Source organism: Mus pahari, chromosome 9, assembly GCF_900095145.1.
Source record: "Mus pahari chromosome 9, PAHARI_EIJ_v1.1, whole genome shotgun sequence".
NCBI classification, from domain to species: Eukaryota; Metazoa; Chordata; class Mammalia; order Rodentia; family Muridae; genus Mus; species Mus pahari.
Window position 1 is genome coordinate 36,762,113 of NC_034598.1, and position 19,548 is coordinate 36,781,660.

Consider the following 19,548-nt stretch of genomic DNA (forward strand, 5'->3'; position numbering starts at 1 on the left):
AAAAAAAAAAAAAAAGAAATGGAGTTGGAGAGTGCTGTGTTTTGTGAAGTCAGCTAAGACAACTTCGCTCACATGTGGACATGAAGAAGTTGACCTTATTGAAAGTTATGGGTGGAATGGTAGTTGCTATAGTTATCGGAACCTGGGGCTGGAATGAGGGAACAGGAGAGGTTGATGTGTGTCAGGTATCAAGTTATAGCTTAGAGGAGTGTAAGCATCAAAGATGGTTAAAATGGTGGAGTGCTTACATACATTTATGGTTTTGTGCTGATAATTTCAAAACACTACAGAGGATAGTGGAATGTGCTTACCATAAAGACGTGACAAGTTTATCTTGACTTTGGCACCATGGTATCTACATATTTAGATGCAGCAAAATGCCACATGGTACTCATGAAATATATGAGAGTGTTGTGCCAGGAAATGTTCATGAACCCCTAAAAAACCACCAAGGAGCTGATTCTGATACAATCCCTTTAGACTCTCTTTATTTAAACTCAAGCGTGGGCCACATTGCTGTCCCTGATGCAGGAGAATGGGAGGGGACCCTGAGTCTAGCATCAGGCAAGCATTTATAGAGGCAAAAAGGGGGGGTATCTTCCTGCCACAATCTGGTTGGGGGCCCACTATGGCCTTTAACATAATTGGCTGATGCTGGGAGCCAAACTGTAAACTTAAGCCCTGCTTTCCTCCTGACTGGTGGTTGTTAGGAAGTGAAGTGTCAGGGGCAGACTTATAACCTGAAGGTACAGACTTGCTAGGGAGTAACCTGGAAGCTGGTGTTAGATGTAGGTTTTATTGGGGTTTTTAATTGGAAACTGGTGCTAGACAGCAGTCTTGTTGAGGGATAGCCTGGGAATGTGCTAGTTACCAGCCTATTAGTTAACTTGAGTTCAACTTCAGTTCAGGTTCTCTAAGATGGAGTCTGAACCCAAAAGATCTCTGGTCTCTCAAGTGCAATCATGCAGTATTTGCCTCTCTGAATATAATTTATTATATCTAACAATATTTTATCTTTCCAATAATTTTCAGGCAAAGGTGGTTTCTAGGAAATAGCTGAATAACACTCCATTATATACATGAACCGTCACGTTTCCTTTACCTTTCTGGATGTCTCGACTGATCCCATTTTGAAGCTGTTGTCAATTCTATAGCAATAACCACAATGTGCAGTTATCTCTGTGGTAGGACTAACAGCGGTTTGAGCATGTACCCAGGAATGATAGAACCATATTTTAGAGCAATTCTGCTTTTGACTTTTGAGAAGCTTGTATATTAATTTCCATAGCCACTGTGAGACAGGCTAGAAAGAAACGGGAAAACTAAGAGGAAATTGGAAGGACAATGAACAAAGTTGGCTATAATTATCAACCTAAAGGCAATATTCTTTCATATATCATCAAGTATGGCCGCTCTCCTTTGCCAAGTATAACCTTTAAATTTCTATGTATCTCTCAAGAAGCACCATTTGTAGATGAAGGTGGGTTGACCATTTTGTGCCATTTCTGAAGCCCATGGTTTTTCTTTATAAGATTGTAATCCTTCCCAGTACACCTTAGGAACCACCACTCCTATGATCTCATTTACCCTGAAGGTAAAAAAGAATTCCCTTTAAAATCCTTCTGTATAATGTAATCTCAAGAGCCACTGAAACTGTACCCGTGCCTGTGTGCGGTGTGCTTATCTTCCCAGGTCCCTTCTTTCTGTTAATCCCTGTGCTTAAACCGAGTTAAAAAAAAATCTCATCTTAATAAATTACAGATCAGCTTCGTATTAGTGCATCCTAAACTTCTTTTTTGTGGTGAAGTTGGCCATCCTGGCTTCACCTGAGTAGAGAGAAGAGAACTCTCCAGGATGCTTGGGGGACTGTGGATATGTGCCCTGAGCCTGCATCCTGCAGTCACTGACGGCTACAGGAGCATCTCGTGAGCACAGAATAGGGGTTTTTCTCTTCCCATATCCTCACCTGTGTTTGTTGTCATTTGCTTTATGAGTGATAACTTATATATTAACTAAATGTACATTAATTACAATAGTGAGTCCTGGTAGAGATGATCTATGCACAAACTTAAGGGAGTGAATTTTAGTAGTTTTTCCTGTACCTAGCCATTGTATAAAGTGCATTATTGCAAACCACTTCCTAACAAAGACAGAAAAAAATGGATCTTCACTTGGATAAAGCCAATTGGCCCATTCAGAGAGTTCTACATTCCATTGCCTGGTGACTTGAGGGTGAGACAATTGTGACAAACAGCACCACAAGGTCCCTCATGTAGGGCAAAGTTACTGTTATGAATTGGAGTTCCCAGAAAAAAAAGTGCCTATATTCCAGATTCTGCAAGGCTTGTTAATTAATCAGAACCTCCTGACTATGGAGAGTTGGAAAGTTGTGGATACAGAATCAAATTATCTCAGGCATTCTTTTATGGAATGAACTGAAGAGTGTCCACTTCTGTGTCTGACTGGAGAGCCTTTCTACCCACAGGGTCAAACCTTTGGAATGTATTTGGTGATCACTGGCTTTTTCCAACCCTACAGCTAAGATCATAGCCAGATAATTTCCAAGATGTCTAAGATGTTTGTGTCTTTTCACAATATCTGAATTGGTTGAATAAAAAGGAAAATTTCAAGTTTCAATGGCAGCGATTTGCCAGATAATCTCGCCCACCTGGCTGAGGTGAATGAAGTTTCTCTCATTCCAATTTTAATAGGTGATATTAACTCTCACAGAACACAGCATATGGTAAATGTGTCTATACCTGTAGGCGCATGTGTGTTTACAGAATGAATACAAGTTAAAGAGACTGCAGCAGAGCTCAAGAGGACTCAGAAATGAGCTGAGTCTCTTTTTTCAGACAATCTGGAGTATCCTGGAGTAGAGAACAGACTCATCTTACCATACTACTTTACTATAAATCATCTATGTGATGTTCCCACCAGTGAATTTAAAGAAAGAGTTCATTTATGATCCATTTTTCTCCTGTGCCTGTTGAGGATCTTGGAACTGCATGCTCTTAAAGATCATTCAAAAGTGAAGGACAAATATCTGTAACAGCTCAGTCCCAAGCATGCTATTTGGGGCAGTTTGAATATATATTCTCAGGCCATGGTTACTCCTATTTGAATCAGAAATAAACTGTTAGCTCCTGGGAAGTAGGAGCTGTGTCTAGTGCTGAAGGTGTCTATGTTGAGGATATTGACATCTGTGTTTGTATTTTTATGGTTTCTTCCTGATTTTTCATTTCCTTACAAGATTTGCTTTCAATGATCTCATGTTTTGGATTGAATACCTTTTTTCAGTAATAAAATTATATTTTCCTATAGGTGTTTTAAATAAGAGCATTATTTAGCTTATACTTAGCCAGGAGGATGTCAAAGGTAGTTAGTTGCTGGTGAAACCTGGCCAACTGAGTTCAGTTCCTGGAACCCATAAAATGCCAGGCATGGTGGCATGTTTCTGTAATCCTAGCACTTCTGCCAAGAGACTTGAGGGAGGTGACAGAGCCACCTGTAAGTTCATGGGCCAGTAAGACTGGGTTAGATAGAGTGGCAAAGTGAAGAGAGACCCTGCATCAGCAAGGTTCAAGGAGAGTACTAACTACAGAAATTTGACCTCCAAGGTCCATACGTAATACTCACACAGAGACATTAATAATAACATAATAAAAATAAGAGTTTCTATCAATAGCTAATTTTGGTTCCAAATGATATACTGTTATGTTCAAGTTGCAGGGACCCTAAAGACCATTGAGGAGCCAATTCTTATGCAAACACACAAGGGTCTTTATTATGAGCTCATGAGCAAGGACTCTACGGACACCATCAGAGTGGGTCAGAAGTGAGAGCCTCAAGTCTAGGAGTGCAGGGTATTTATTGTGGTTACAGCAAGCTTGGGGAATTTCCATATGTGTCAGCAAGTCAGCATCTTCAAAAACAGCATTTCTGGTGTGCTCAGCAGGAAGCAAAAATGGAGGCAAACCCACTTGGCATACAAGATGGCTAGGCTGTCTCCTTCCTCCAGCATGTCTTAGGTTATCTCTATGTACCTTGATCCTGCTATTGTAGCCTGACCGGCTGTTTCTGAGGTGGGGGGCTGTCATAGGATGTTTGCTCAAGTGGACTTTGTGGTTTTCCTCCTGGAATTGGAGTTTAGCCCATGAAGCTTCTTCTCTAAAATGGAGTTGGTTGTGCTTTACAGTACTCGAAGTAGATTTTGTGGCATTTGCCTTGTCACCAGCTGAAAAAGAAAGAATCTACTGTGCATCTTTTTCCAGTAGCAGTTCTGGGTCTCTACTGATGCATAGCTGAGTCTGAAGAAGAAGGAGGAAGAGAAGAGGAGGAGGGGGAGGAAGGTGAAAAGGAGGAAGAGGAAAAGAAGAGGAGAAGAAGAAGGGAAGGAAAGAAAGAAGGAAGGAAAGAAAAAATAAATCCACAAAGGTTAATAACAGCTTAGCCCTAGTTAGTTTTTCTCAATTTCAGGTAAACTAGAGTTACCTGGGAAGAGGAAAGGAACCTCAACTGAGAAAATGCTTCTATGAGGTTGGCCTTTGGGCAAGCCCGTGGGCATTTGCTTTACTACAGCTTGGTGTGGGAGGTCCCAGTTCATTATGTGTGGTGCCATCTTGGGCAAGTGGTACTTGGTTCTATAAGAAAGCAGGATGAGCAATCCATGAGGAAAAAGTCAGTAAGCTTGCTCCTCCATGGCCTCTCTCTCAGTTCCTGCTCTGACTTCCCTTAGTGATGGGGTGTGACCTGGGAGCTGTAACCTGAAATAAATCCTTTCTTCCCCAGGTTGCTTCTGGTCATGTTTTATTACAATAGAAACTCTGACAAAGCCACATTCCCAAATCAAACGACAAGAGAACCACTCAGTTGTATTTTAGAACACAGCAACAACGGGAATGATACATATGATGGTGATGATTTGATGATTATGTAAGTTCCTCTGTAAACAGCAGGTTCATCATGGAGCTACCATTAGGTATTGCATCCAATGCGGTTGGCATTTCCGTCTGCTGTAAAAGCTTTGAAAGACAACCTCTTTGATGGGCAGTCTTCTGATGGTAGGCTCTTTGGAGCTACAGGTGACTCTTGATTACCCATCGTTTCCTCTCTATATCTCCACATAGTGTGAGAAATTGTGGTACAACAGAGAGCCTTAAAAAATGGGACCTACTAAATTTGTATTTTCTTACCAGCACCTACTCCACCACACCATGTATTCCATCAGGGCAGAATCTCTGAATGTTTCTTTCACAGTAATATGACAAGCTGATGAGAGTTGATAAGATATTATAGGACCCCTAATATTTAGCCTCCAGTTTTGTGCTGAAATCTTGAATATAGCCTCAGTTTTTGCCTCAGAATCAAAGAAGACTGAATTACTTGATGGTTGCCGTGTTTCTGATCTTAATGGCCTTGAAAATGGTAATAGCTGACAGAATCTAAGCGTTCAGCATCAAACTCAGGAAGTAGACAGTGAGCATAATATTGTGAACTCAGTGTGCTGTTGCAATCAGTTGTGAGTCTGATTATTCAGTAAAGTTAAAGTAAAAATAGACTTATAAGAGTCAAATTCTGCATTGATGATGATTATGAAGTTGGTGTATTTTATGCTCAGAATAATTATTAGTTATACAGAGATGTATTTTTATTATGACTGTCAAGATAAAGCACATTAATAAGATAAGTTTACATGAAACATCTTGAGCTAGCAGTGCAAGACTGATCAAAAACTTAAAACTATAGACAGTAACCAAGAGATTAATTTATATCACAATTATAAATTTAAGCTATGTGGTCTATTAATATATTAAGCAGTATATATATGATATGGAAGAACAGCCTTACATTTTTCTTTTTAAAAAATTTATGTATTGAGAATTTCATGTATGTGTGTATGTATGTATGTATGTATGTATGCATGCATGTATATGCACATACCCAATGAATTACAATCATATCACCCCATTTGCTTTCCAACATAACTCTCCTTAGACCCATTCAACATCCATCAGGCCCAAATTCATGTCCTTTCTATATTAGTATTTAATTATATTCTACTGTGTCCAGTTGGTGCTGCCTGTATGCGTGGTGCCAGCCACTGGAGCATGAACAATCTACTAGTGCCACACCACAAAGAAAAATGACTCCATCATCCAGTTGCTACCAACTGCTAACAGTTTCTCAGCTGGAGCTGGGACTTTGTGGACTCTTCCTGCACTCATGACCATCTAGTATCTCATTAATTTCAAGTCATAAACCTTATGCAAGTGTGTGGAGAAATCTCCACTGAGCTGAGAAATTGTATGCCTTTAATTAAGGATCTTGGGTTTTTATTCTGAAGGAAGTGACATGTCTTTGAATGGTGTAGGCAGAGGGGAGACATGAACAGATTCTATATTCATTACTTTGGCATCAGTGTGAAAAAAAGGGTTCAGTTAGCCCATAACACAATTCTAGGGTAATGGTCTCTGGATTGTGCTGGGATCCAGGTTAAACCATTATAGGGATGATAATACTGGAGAAATATATATATATATAAACATATATATGAACGATTGTTGTGGATGACCCTGGTGCTGCTTGTATTTTGATGTTAATTCTGCTTTCCCAGGAGGGGTTGACTGGATCAAGGAATGAGTCATGTACTGGAACTAGGAATGACTTCCTGTGGACCATCCCCTAATGAATAAAGGAATAAATCACTGGGTGAGTAGGCGGGCCTTCTGGGTTGGATCGGGGAAGAATGTAGGCAGGAGAGAGATAGGGACTTTTGGACAGGGATAGTGAGAGGACAAGATGTAGCTACGCGTGTCTCCCGGTTTCAATGGCAGATCTGCCAGGATTCACCACCAGAGGATTTAGATTAGGATTCTAGTTGTTGTGCCCAGTGATAGAGTTACCATTGTTTCTGAATTTAAGTTTGTGTGGTGTTTTCCTTCACTCGGTGGCGCCTCGACTGAGTTCCAGAGAGAAAGGTACAGCAGCAAAGCATGGGTTTGCCAGATGTGCACCACAAAAGGCCATGGGAGTTTTGAAGCATGGGGCTGGTGTGGTAATGACCCACCAGTGGAAGCTTACGAAGCTGGGTGGAGAGATTTTGGAGCTCTGAGTCAGAGAGTCTCAATGAGATAAGAACAGACTGGCCATAGCCCACCAGTGCATGGCCAGCCAGCCTGCTGGGACAGAGAGTAGCTGGGTGTATTGCAAGACCTTGCCTTTCTTTCTTAATATGTATATATTAAGAAACATATAATATTATATGTATGTATATTTAATATATATATATATACATAAAGGAATTCTCAAAAGGTAAATAAATATAAGATATAATATGTTCATATAAACATATATAAATATAAAATATTTTATATAAATTCATATAATTTATATATTACATATTATATATGCATATATATTATTATATAAATTTATATACTTTTATAAATCATATAAAATATGAATATACAATGTTATATTTACATAATATAGTATATAATATATATTTTATGTAATTATACTATATAATATATATTATTTATGTCTTATTATATTTATTATATATTTTATAATATATTATAATTATATGTACATGTAACATATTTCATATAATTTTTTAAAAATTATTTTATTAGATGTTTTCTTCATTTACATTTCAAATGCTATCCCGAATGTCCCCTATACCCTTCCCCTGCCCTGCTCCCCTGCCCACTCACTCCCACTTCTTGGCCCTGGCGTTCCCCTCTATGGGGCATATAAAGTTTGCAAGACCAAGGGGCCTCTCTTCCCAGTGATGGCTGAGTATACTATCTTCTGCTACATATGCAGCTAGAGACACGAGCTCTGGGGGTACTGGTTATTTCATATTGTTGTTCCACCTATAGGGTTGCATCTCCCTTCAGCTCACTGGGTACTTTCTCTATCATGGATAACTGTGAGGAATTAATCCCTGAGTATCTGAATTTCATTTGAGGGGTAGTGGATTCTGAGGATCTCCCTCTAAATATTTCCCTTGAAATGCTGCAACAAAGCAAAATTCTGAAAGTTATCAGAAAGAATTTGGCCAAGAAATGCTTAGAACTATTTACTGAACTAGCAGAACTACAAAAAGTTTTATGAGCAGTTCTCAAACAATATAAAGCTTGGAATTTTGGGAGAAGCTTTCAGAGCTGTTGCGGTACTACACATCTGCTTCTGGGGATGAGATGGTTTCTCAGAAGGACTACTGCACCAGAATGAAGGAAAACCAGAAGCACATCTATTTTATCACATGTGAAACCAAGGACCAGGTTGCTAACTCAGCCTTTGTGGAACAAATCCGAAAGCATGGCTTAGAAGTAATTTATATGATTGAGCCCATTGATGAGTATTGTGTGCAACAGCTGAAGGAATTTGAGGGCAAGACCTTGGTGTCTGTTACCAAAGAAGGACTGGAAATTCCAGAAGATGAAGAGAAAAAGAAGAAACAGGAAGAGAAAAAGACAAAACTTGAGAACCTCTGCAAAATTATGAATGATATTTTGGAGAAGAAGGTTGAAAAGGTAGTTGTGTCAAACCGATTGGTGACATCCCCATGCTGTATTGTCACAAGCACGTATGGGTAAACAGCAAACATGGGGAGAATCATGAAAGCTCAAGCCCTCAGAGACAACTCAACAATGGGTTACATGGCAGCAAAGAAACACCTAGAGATAAATCCTGATCGCTCCATTATTGAAACCTTAAGACAAAAGGCAGAGGCTGACAAGAATGACAAATCCGTGAAGGATCTGGTCATCTTGCTGTATGAAACTGCACTCCTGTCTTCNNGCTTCANTCTGGAAGATCCCCAGACCCATGCTAACAGGATCTACAGAATGATCAAGCTTGGTCTAGGTATTGATGAGGATGATCCTACTGTGGATGATACCAGTGCTGCTGTAACTGAAGAAATGCCTCCCCTGGAAGGAGATGACGACACATCACGCATGGAAGAAGTGGACTAAGCTTCACCGGAACTATGGGTTTGCTTACCTTCGTTCCTTCTGGTAATATATTTCCCATGGTTTTTGTTTAATTTTGTTAACATTTAAAACATCTGTGTGCCATGAAAACTAAGGGGAAGATAAACTTTCTACATGTGATACTGTGATACTATAGGTTTAACTCAAGAGGTTGATAGAACGTTTGTTGTAAGACGTAATGTAACCCACTGTTAATGTTAACTTTGCGGTCTGAAGTGTTTAGCCGTTGAGCTGGATTCCTTAGTAGACCAAATTAAGATGGCTTAAATTACATCTTAAAATTTTCATTCCCTGTAGTTAATTCTGCATGTATTAGTCTTAGAAGTAAACACAAGTTAAAACAACTTGACAGGAATTCCCCAAGTGGCTTGTTTTCCAAAGTCCTGAGAACAAAACCCTAAGTTTCCTAGGTCCTGTAACTCAGCAAGGCTTGTGAATGGAATTAACAGTGCCCAATCACATTCTGCTCTAAAAGGTAAACACAGATGAAATAAAAAGAGAGAGAAAAAGAAAAAAAGAAAAAGAAAAGAAAGCAGGCTGAGCAAGCCAGTAAGCAGCACTCCTCCATGGCCTCTGCATCAGCTCCTGCCTCCAGGTTCCTGCTTGATTTCTTGTACTGACATCCTTTGTTGATGAACAGCAATATTGAAGTTCAAGCCAAATAAGCCCTTTCCTCCTCAAGTTGCTTTCTGGTCATGGTGTTTTATCACAGCAATAGAAACCCTGAATAAACGGACTTAAGTGAAAACAAGTGTCTAAGTGGACATAAGGCCAACAGGAGAGAAATTGCACCCACATTAGAAACCTGAATACCTACCCAGGGATAATGAAGTTATGGGTTTTAGATGAGAACCTACTATGCTTCCACTTTACATTCCAATTTTTCTTTCTTTCTTTCTTTTTTTACATTCCAATTTTTCTTAACTGTACTTTAAAACATATCCCCATACCCATAGACAAGTGTAGCTCTTACCTATCATTAAAGAAGTTTCTTTTAACAGTAAAAGATCATTAAGGAAAGTGTGAGAGTACAGAGAAGCCACTGAACTACAACATTCCATTCATACCTGGAAAGAAGAGGTTTACTGTAAATATAAAAGTACCACATGGCTATCTCTCCCAAGGAGAGAGAATAGCCAAAGGCATTTTGGGGGAGTCCCAAGCTATCAAGGCTACCTCTTGGGGCAGAGAGAAGAACAAGTGGTATAGCTATGGAAAGAAGGAAGTTGCAAGCTAGAACAGCCTAGAAGTTTAGGGCCAGAAGAAAATGGTGACTTTGATATACACCACTGGTACATGCTACCAAAGGAGCCTGGGGTTTAGCAGGGGCTTTGATATTTGCCATAGGTATATGCCAATAGAGAGCCAGTTGGCCTATCTGTATGAGGTTAAGGGGAAATAAGGACAGCAGCTCTTCTTGGCAGGCAGAAACTCATTTTCTAGGTTCCTAAGCAATGTAGAGTGTACATTTCTCTGCCAACAATTTTTCTTGTGTCTAGTCTGAGCTAAGCCCAGACTGCTGCCTTGAGACAACAGTCAGTGGTATTGCTTTCTGGGACCTAACAGAAACAACAACTAGTTTCACAATTCAGAGATAAACAGATCAAGGGAAGCCCCTGCCAGGTCTATTAGTGGTACTGTTGCTCAGGTCTTGTTTAGTCAGCCATACTATTGAGGTATCATGTGTACAGCTTCCTCATCATTTCTCAGTAGAGGATCAGAAAGGCCCAGGTTAGTTATTTTTATTTGAAGTGCTTTAATAAAAAAATAATGAAACAGAAAAAAATATTGGAAGGTTTGGATCCCCAACAAATAACACAAATATTTACAACTGTAGGTAAAGGTCATTCTGTCACTAAAGACACAGCAGAAGGAAACATCCATACAGATGCTTGAATTAAACATTCTTCAGAGAAATAGAATGATGCAGATGTGGGTCCCTGAAATAGCCTTGTGTGTGCTGAAGCTATAGCTAACAGAACCTTTGAGAACTTGGTGAATATTGAGAGTTAGAATCTTGTAAATCTAGAGTTGACATTATCCATCTTAAGCTATCCTTTAGTCCACCTCTCTATCTGACCCAACATCCTTTCCAGTATGAGGCAGAATCTTTGGACTACAGCCTTAGCAGATGGTTTGCTAACACCAACCTCAGAGCTAAGACTGCTGTCAGATAGTTGCTGAGAGACAAATAGACCTACTTGTTCTATACCAACCTAGCTACCACGTTTCTAAACTCTGGCCACTCACAGTTGGCTCAAAGTGAACTCTCTTCCACCCTTTGGCGTAGGGGCTTTGTTCTGTGTGAACAAGTTCCATGAACGTGATGAGAGAGGTCAAGATCTGAAGCACAGAAGGAGCCATCAGGATAACCACATACAGTTGTTCTGCCAGCCTGAACCATATATGGGTGTCAGAGGGATGAAGAACAGTTATCTATAACTGTGGTCAGAAAGAATGGCTACAAAACTTCAGTGGATAAAGGCACTGCAGATCCCAAAGGGTGCACCAGCTAGAAAGTTCTTTTGCAAAATATCTACTTTAAAAAAAGGAGAGAGTGTTCTAAAATTCTACAGAGGTTTCTCTCTATGTATTTAATATTTGCCTTCAAAATTCCCCTGTCAACTAGTCTATTTTTGTTCTGCCCTGGCTGTGGCCTCAGTGATGCTGTAAACTGTTAATTGGCTTTGAGCTCTTACTTTCCCTTTACCACCAACTCATAGTTGCTTCTTGTCAGAGCTTGCCAGAGACGCCTTCTACCCAACAGAAGCCAACTTTGTCTTAATACCATTTGAGAATCTCTTCAGATTTTCCCCTAGGTTGCTTTTCCAGAATTTTCTTTAGTAGTGTTCTGCATGAAACTTCTGGGCAAGCAAAATCATGTTATCTTTTCCACTCTCAGTATGGATACCATTTCTCTCTGTGTGCTTTTATACTTAGTTCAATTTCATATTTCAAAAATTTGACGTCCTTTTCAAATATTCCCATGGGCTAGGTGCTTCTGTCACACCCACACAAGGCATGGAAGGATGCTGCTATTCAGTGATGGTTGGGTGAAGAGTCCTTTATTGCCAGTGGGTAAAATGGGCTCAGACTACAAAAGATTCTCACCCTTAGAGAGAGGCTGGGTAGGGTTTCTCTAAAGTCCTCAAACCCAGTTACAACATATCAGGACAGGCGGTGTGGTAGAAGTTTCCCAAGTGTTAAGGAATGTTTCAAAAGCAATGGTTGATCAAACAGTGAACTTTCTAGAGCTGGAGGGGTGGCTGGATTAGAATGTTCTGTTCAGCAGCACGTGGTTGTCAGGCTGGAGAGCCTATAGAGGAAGCATGCAAAACAATCAGCGAAAGCAAAACATGACTACTTTGATCAGTTCATTTCTGACTGACTTCTGGTCTCAACCTCTCCATGATCTCTCCCTGTGGTGGTTTGAATGTGCTTGACTCAGGGAGTGGCACTATCGGGAGGTGTGGCCTTGTTGGAGGAAGTGTGTTACTGTGGGGGTGGGCAATGAGACCCTCTTCCTAACTTCATGGGAGCCAGTCTTCTCTTTGCAGTCTTCAGATCAAGATGTAGAACTCTCAGCTCCTCCTGTACCATGCCTGCCTGGATGCTGCCATGTTCCCGCCTTGATGATAATGGACTGAACCTCTGAACCTGTAAGCCAGCCCCAATTAAATGTTGTCCTTTATAAGAGTTGCCTTGTTCATGGTGTCTGTTCACAGCAGTAAAACCCTAACTGAGACACTACTGTAAATTTCATTTGCAGACTGAATTACACTTCTTGTATTAATGTACCTGTCAATCTTCTAGAACAAATTGCTGGCTCCATTGGGACCAGAAGCTATGCCAGCATCTGTCTGTATCCACAGATATGTATGTACATACACTTGTAAGCATGGATGCAGCTGTAGCTCTGCCCTGCCTCTTCTTTGCAGGGTCTAAGCAGTGTACACTGAAGCCAACAAGCTGGGAAGGGATAGCGAATGAAGGGGCAGGTGGAAAGAATAGGGGTGTACCTTGCTTTCCCAACAGAATTTTTCTGTGTATTGAAACTATAACAAAATCACATTCTGGTCACATAAGACAAGTGCCTGAAAGTGTGTCTCCAGCAATTTCCAGCGTAGTTACACTCTATGAAGATTCCATTGTCAATATCTGTGTAAACCTTTTGTTAGCATAGCAGAAAAATTCTTCTCACATCTTTAATGTTTCTCTCTCTGCAGTGGAATGACTGGCCCCCTATTGCCATGACACCAGCAATACCCAGCTCCTATGTTTGCAGTTGGGTTAGTGATTTGTACTCCATAAATATAAGTTTGGTTTGTTGGTCACTTATTTTCTCTTCCAATAACAATACAGATTCCTAATGAAAATTGCCTTTCTTCCACATGTAATCTATGTAGCTCAAACATACTGATAACCTACTCAGCTCAACATTACATGACCGCTTGGTCTAGACTTTCTCCATCAGGAACAACATATCTTTTGAGGTGAGGTTGGGCCCAGGAGACCCTGTATTGTTGGAAAGTTAAACTTTTCATGCTAAGTGTACTAGCATCATAGGATGTGTCTGAGGTTGTTCATGCTTCCTGTTTTCCACTTTTGATTGCTTCTGTCTTTCAAATGGTGTCACAGAGGAAAGGATAAAAGACATCAGGACAGACACCCATGCCTTCAGTGCCTGTATTGTGTATGAATGCAAGGCATTCATATATAAGTTACCTTTTTGGCTGCTTTCTTTTTCTTATATTCCTGAAATTTCAATAATCGGATAGCTGTAAGAATAAAAGTTAAGTTAGGAAAAAAAAATGCTATACAGGAGACAGAATAACAGGAAGACTGTAGGTCTGCCTGTCAGCATGTCCTCACACAACCTCTGCACCATCTGTCATGGTATCTATAGTTTCCTATCAGGATGCTGGACACAAGTCAAGTGTCTGATGGATGAAGGTCTGAATCAGTGATGAGTGGTATGTTGGCACTCCACAGAGCCCCAGGAGAGAGGTGGCTTCTATAGAATACCGGAGCTCAGTAAATGTTATCATCACAATGTATGAGTGTAGGGGTAGGGGGTGGAGAAGACAGGGGGAGAGGAAAAGAAGAGAGGTGAGAAGTGACGTACAAGAGGGAGGAGAGGAAAGAAAATGAAAGAAGTAGTAAGGTGAATTCTGTAGGCATAAACAGCTCAGGGAATTCCCACAAAGCAAATGAAGCCATATCTTTGGCATATTGATTTGCCTCGGGCCAGGCTGTGACAGGATCCTCCAGGGTGAGATTTACAACTTAGGGAGAAGCTATGGCTATTTTAATATAGTGGGGAAAGAATAAGCATACTGTCATTAAGTTTAACTGCATTAGGAAGAGTGAGATCAATTTGGACAAGCTGTTATTTTATTTGAAAGTACCATGTAACCAAGGATGACCAAAGAGAATAAACACATGGGGTCCAAATAAAGGGAGGCTTTATTTTAAAAAGACAATAGCAATAGAAAGAAGTCTTGGATCTCAAACCATTGCAAACACATCAGAATCAAGCAGCAAAGGGATTGCATATTCAATGGCATAGTAGGCAGAGACAAACTGGAAGGAACATTGGGTAGCAAGGGGTAATGAATGACCACATAGTGCCTTCCTTCTGAATATCCTGGCAGTTGCTATGACTCCCCAAAGGCAGCAGACTCTTTAGGTGAGCATTTATAGTGACAGACATTGAACTTAGTTATAGACATGGCAACACAATCAGGGACCAGTTGGGTATGAGGAAATTGGACTGAAGCTATACTAAGACGGGGAGAAGTAAAGAGGTGAACAGTGAATAGGATGATGGAAATTTCCAAATACCAGTATTTCCAGTGAATTTGGAGAAAACTGCACTGAAACATTTGTTGTGAATAGATCTACCATCTGTAAACTTGGATTGATTCATGTGCTTTAGTGAAATAAGACTCTCTTATATATAAGACTTAGAACCTAATATCTACCACCATCCAACGATGCATTCCAGTCATGAATCCATCAATGATTGATCCATGGATTAGATCAATGACCTGATGTCCTCTTAGTTGATCCACTGCTGAGGAACAAGTCTCAACCTGTGCATCACCAAGGGACACTTTATATCCGAATTATAACTATTTTCATTGATTTAAGCATGGCAGAGGCCATGCACAGATATATTTTTTTTCCCTAAAAGATTGGTTGTAAATGTTGAATGTTCAGTGCTTGTGGTAGTCCACAGTACCATCAGTTAGGATCGGGGCTGATTCTTACCAGATTAGGAAAGACTAGGGTCATGATCAATGTTTACATTCAGGGCCTTAACCTGTAGCTCAAGAGTGGATCCTGGTTGGGGCCTGTCCACCTTCTCTTCTGGAGATGGCAGTTCTAGAGGTATAGACTGACCATTTGTGATTCATAGGTACTGATGCTTTACAGGGCATTGTTGGCATTCTGGATGAAGAGTGGCCTTGCGACCTTGCCTGCGACCTTGCCTGTACCATAGAGCCTTCGAATGCTCGTGGGGTAAAGGGTGGTCATTTCTGCCAAGTCTCCAACTTCAGCTGCTTTCCATAGTGTGATTTGGAAAACCTGAATTCCTCACAGGACCTTATGATCACATTTTGAAGAAATGGAATCAAGAATAACATTCCAGTTCCTTATTTAACGACGCTTCCTGCCAGTTTCCTTTCCATTTGGCTTCTTTTAGAATGAGAAAGGTAGTTTGCTCACTGACTCTGGGGAAAAAGTGACTTCCCTTAACATTTATTGGAAATATATGGAAATTATGTCTAACTTGGACATCAGCCAGAATGACAGAGAGACACGGATCTGAAATCTAATTGTTAATTTGTGTGTTAATGAGGAGATGCTAGGACAGGACATGGTGAGCCTTAAAGCCTGAGTGGATTACAAATTTTCTTTGAGACTAGTTCACTAATTTAGGATACTGTGATTCTTAAACATTACTCTTTCCTTATGTTCTCAACATGTTATGGACAACTATATTTTATTTGCATGTCCCCACACCAAAGGAGGTCCAGAGAAAATGTCCAGTCCCTGCTTTGTCATTGGTCAGACAATTCAATCAGAAAAAAAAAATCAGTCTTTAATTTTCATGAGACCATTTTAAGAGATTAGGTTTTCTATATCAAATCCATAATTTATTTTGCTTTGATCTTTTAGTTATCATACTCTTGAGTTGACTTATTTAATTTCTAATTTTATCCCCCTCTCCCTCACAACTACATTTATTGGAAGTAGTCAAGTGGTTAAAAAGCAGAAGAAAAGAGGGAAATGAGGTCTTCTTGTCAGTTACAGCTGTTCTGAGATAGACCATTTATTCATTTGCCTAGTGCAGCTTATATATCCCTGGGTCATGTGGATCCACTCCAGACTTCTCTGACTTACTCTGAATGCTCAGTTAAAACCAACCTCTTCTGCTTGTAAAGTGTTTTGGTTAGGGGAAAGAGTTTGCACATAGTCTAGTTCTTCAATATGAACATACAGCCCAGCAGAAAAGAAAACAGCAACAATAAGCAGAATTTATGGCGTTTTCCTGACAATATATCTGGGATTTCTATAAATACCTATCATCTATGTATCTCCCTACCTACAGACTTATCCATCCATCCCTATTTGTCCATCCATCCATCTACTATCATCTCTCCGTGTGTATGTATATATGTATCAGCTATGCATTTCTATCTATCTATCTATCTATCTATCTATCTATCTATCTATCTATCTATCTATCTATCTATCATTTATCTATTTCTAGCACTACTACAAACTATTTTTCTTCTTGGAAGAATCTGATCATTCTTTATTATTTGACCTTGAAAGACTAGGAATTAATGTTAAATCCTAACTCATTAGCAAGTGTGCAAAGGTACTGGGTACATCTCATTTTCTTGGCTCCACACTATGAGATCTGTGTGATCAAATGTCTGAATGTGCAAGCCTGGTATCCAGTCACCCAAACCCCAATATCTTCTCTGCTACTTGCAATCATATAACTTGCATGATTCTCATCAACTTTTTGTTTTGTTTTTTAATAAACATTTCATGCACTATTGGCCCAAATTACATTTATAGTGTGTAGCACTTGGGAACCCTTGAAAATATTTGTTTTATGTATTATATGTCAGGCTTTGAATGGACTGTAAATGTTTGGGAATTGGCTACTTTGCTCATCACTTTGATCAGCTACTGGAATTAAAATACTTAAAGGAGCTGTACTGGCTGGTTTTGTGAGTCAACTGAACACAAGCTAGAATCATCAGAGAGGAAGACGCCTCAGTTGAGGAAATGCCTCAGTGAGATCCAGCTCTAAGGCACTTTCCAAATTAGTGATCAGTGGGGGAGGGATCCGCCCATTGTGGGTTGGTTGTGCCTCTTTGGGCTGGTAGTCTTGGGTTCTCTAAGAAGGCAGACTGAGCAAGCCATTGGAATAAGCCCATAAGCAAGGCCCTCCATGGCTTCTGCATCAGCTGATGATGCCAAATTTTTGCCCTCTTTGAGCTCCTGTCCTGACTTCTTGAGTGATGAACAGCAATGTAGAGGTGTGAGCCAAATATGCCCTACTCCCCATACACACATAGACACACAACTTGCTTTCTGGTCATGGTATTTTGTTGCAGCATTAGAAACACAAATCTGGGGAAAACAGGGTTTGGTTGAAAAGAGTTCTTTGTAAGCCAAGATTCTTCCTTCTTTGGGCCAAATCAAGGCTAACTGCAGAACTGGACTTAGAGAGTTACATGGAATAATGGTTCAAAGAAGATGAGTTTTGGTTCATTTGTTTTCCCAGGGTTCCTCAGTTTGACATGACCATGATCAGAGATTCATGCTGATAATTTTTGTACCTTTCTGTCATTGCCAAAGGGCCAGCTCATTTATCCTCCAGGTATATGGCTAAATGGTCAATCCAGCCCCTGCTCCCCTGTATATCGAGAAACACTGGTGAGAAATTAGAAATCATAAAAAATGTTGACAGTCTCTGGTTAGAATCATCTCTGGCTGCCTCCAGATAAAATTATCCTCAAGGCTGAGAGCTGGAAGTTATGTTTTGCAGATGATTAATGACTAATCGAGTCAGTCTTTTTTCCTCTCATAAACAAAACACCAAATGTCCTCCCTAGTCCCCTATCCCAGTGAGAAAATTTTAGAAAGAAGGCTGGTGGGACAGCCATGACTTGATCTCAGGTCTTCTCTGCAGAGATGTCAAGGTAACTCAGAAACTCCTTGGAGCAGACTATTCAAACTCAATGAGTTTATCAGTAGTGATTAGAATGTACAAATTGAAGAGGTGCCTACCTAGGGAGCCATTTAGTTCAGCTCTCTAAATTATAGACATGAGAAGAAATAAAACCCAGAGAGGATAATTAAATGAGTTGCAATTACTGAATATTGTCTAAGCCAGGCATGGCGAGGTGTCTTTTGCATCACATATGCCCAGCAACTGTATAAAGTGGTTTGAGCTAATCCCATTTTATAAAGAGATTCATTTAGTTTTAAATTTTTCATAAATTGCATGTCTGGTAAGAGGTAGAGTTGGAATTCCCTTCCTCCAAAATTTCTGTTTTAAAATAAAATATTTTTGCCTAAAGCCTAAACAGGCATATCTATCTGTATACATTGAATCTTATTTTTTTCTTATTTTGCTTTAATATTGGATAATGGTAAATTATTTATGTAAGATCAATCTACTAGCTACTTCCTCTATGGGTCAAGGAAGTCATTTTATGAAAGGAAAACACCAGTAGCACATAAATAACCCTTAAAAGTTTTATTTTCACTTTTATTATATGTATGTGTATTATGTATGTATGGGGGTATATACATGTGAGCTTGGGTGCCCATGGAGGCCTGAATAGGACATCATATTCCCTTTCTCCATCCACCCATCTATTCATCCCTCCCTCTCTCCATCCCTCTGTCCTTCCCTCCCTTCCTCCCTCCTTCCCTCCTTCCCTCCCTCCTTCTCCCCCTCCTTTCTTTCCCTTTGTTTTCTCCTTTGCTCTTTCTTCCCCCTTTTCTTTATTTCCTACCTCATCTCCCCTCTCCTTCTCTTCTCCTTTTCTTCTTTTTTATCTTTCCTTCCTGATCTGGGAACTGAAACCAGGGTCTTGTATTTTCTAGTTAAGCATTGTATCATTGAATTAAATATCTACTGCCTTGTACACTTTTTCATAGCCAATATAGTTCTTCCCTTCCTATATGCCTCCAAAATTTAAACTCGGAATTTTTATAGGCACAGATTGCTTTCTATAATTCATTTATGGGGGATATTTATTTTTCCCAGGAGACTTTGAGATCTGCCCCTGAGAGGAATATTGCCACACCCACTCCAGTGGAGTCTGTGACAAGTCCCAAACCTTCGCCTCAGTCCTGAGGCAAAAAAGTTTCACAGAAACTGGGCTCCTGGGGTCCTTGGCATCCCATAACACAGATGTGTTTCAAAATTGTCCCTGCGATAGTCACTGGAAGGTTTTGTGTGCTTTCTTTCAGTATTGTTTTATTATAGGTGCCCCCAAGGAAT

At 40.0% G+C, this 19,548-nt stretch overlaps 2 pseudogenes; one reads left to right on the top strand and one right to left on the bottom strand.

The window, feature by feature from the left end:
• Positions 1–5,103, bottom strand: part of LOC110326069 — a 9,383-nt pseudogene extending 4,280 nt beyond the window's left edge.
• Positions 5,104–7,926: 2,823 nt separating this feature from the next.
• Positions 7,927–8,989, top strand: LOC110326919 (annotated as a pseudogene).
• The last annotated feature ends 10,559 nt before the right edge of the window (positions 8,990–19,548 follow it).